Source organism: Arachis ipaensis, chromosome B4, assembly GCF_059453495.1.
Source record: "Arachis ipaensis isolate K30076 ecotype BB chromosome B4, ASM5945349v1, whole genome shotgun sequence".
NCBI lineage: Eukaryota > Viridiplantae > Streptophyta > Magnoliopsida > Fabales > Fabaceae > Arachis > Arachis ipaensis.
The window spans coordinates 92,507,150-92,508,502 of record NC_142439.1 but is presented as its reverse complement, the minus strand read 5'-3'; the positions used below and the strand labels follow the sequence as shown (position 1 = coordinate 92,508,502).

General features: G+C 41.1%; 1 non-coding gene across 1 annotated transcript; it reads right to left on the bottom strand.

The window, feature by feature from the left end:
• Positions 1-459: 459 nt before the first annotated feature.
• Positions 460-567, bottom strand: LOC148568374 (small nucleolar RNA R71). The gene has a single exon (XR_015882902.1). It is a non-coding gene; the product is annotated as a small nucleolar RNA R71 (small nucleolar RNA).
• Positions 568-1,353: the final 786 nt, after the last annotated feature.

Below are 1,353 nucleotides of genomic sequence, written 5' to 3'. Positions count from 1 at the left end.
AAAGAACAATTCTCTTTAGAGGGCCTAACAGAACTCTTCAAAGAAGAAGAAACCATGGCAGCCGAAAACAACAACAATGCCAACAATACAAGGAAGGTGCTTGGTGACTTTACTGCACCTACTCCTGATTTCTATGGGAGAACCATCTTTATCCCTGCCATTGGAGCAAATAAATTTGAGCTTAAGCCTCAATTAGTTTCTCTAATGCAACAGAATTGCAAGTTTCATGGACTTCCATTGGAAGATCCTCATCAGTTCTTAGCTGAGTTCTTGCAAATCTGTGACACTGTCAAGACCAATGGGGTTGACCCTGAAGTCTACAGACTTATGCTTTTTCCTTTTGCTGTAAGAGACAGAGCTAGGACATGGTTGGATTCACAACCTAAAGAAAGCCTGAACTCTTGGAAAAAGCTAGTCAATGCCTTCTTGGAAAAGTTCTTTCCACCTCAAAAATTGAGTAAGCTTAGAGTGGAAGTCCAAACCTTTAGACAGAAGGATGGTGAGTCCCTCTATGAAGCTTGGGAGAGATACAAGCAATTGATCAGAATGTGCCCTTCTGACATGCTTTCAAAATGGAGCATCATAGGAATCTTCTATGATGGTCTGTCTGATCTATCCAAGATGTCATTGGATAGCTCTGCTGGAGGATCTCTTCATCTGAAGAAGACACCTGCAGAAGCTCAGGAACTCATTGAAATGGTTGCAAATAACCAATTCATGTACACTTCTGAAAGGAATCCTGTGAATAATGGGACAGCTCAGAAGAAATGAGTTCTTGAGATTGATACTCTAAATGCCATATTGGCTCAGAATAAAATATTGACCCAACAAGTCAATATGATTTCTCAGAGTCTGTCTGAAATGCAAGCAGCAATAGGCAGTACTAAGGAAGCTTCCTCTGAAGAAGAAGCTTATGATCCTGAGAACCCAGCAATGGAAGAGGTGAATTACATGGGAGAATCCTATGGAAACACCTATAATCCTTCATGGAGAAAGCATCCAAATCTCTCATGGAAGGATCAACAGAGACCTCAACAAGGTTTCAACAACAACAATGGTGGAAGAAACAGGTTTAGCAATGGCAAGCCTTTTCCATCATCTTCTCAGCAACAGACAGAGAATTCTAAGCAGAGCTCCTTTGACTTAACAACCATTGTCTCTGATCTAATCAAAACCACTCAAAGTTTTATGATTGAAACAAGGTCCTCCATTAGAAATTTGGAGGCATAATTGGGTCAGCTGAGTAAGAAAATTACTGAACTCCCTCCTAACACTCTCCCAAGCAATACAGAAGAGAATCCAAAAAGAGAGTGCAAGGCCATAACCACATCTCGCATGGCCGAACTTGGAGAG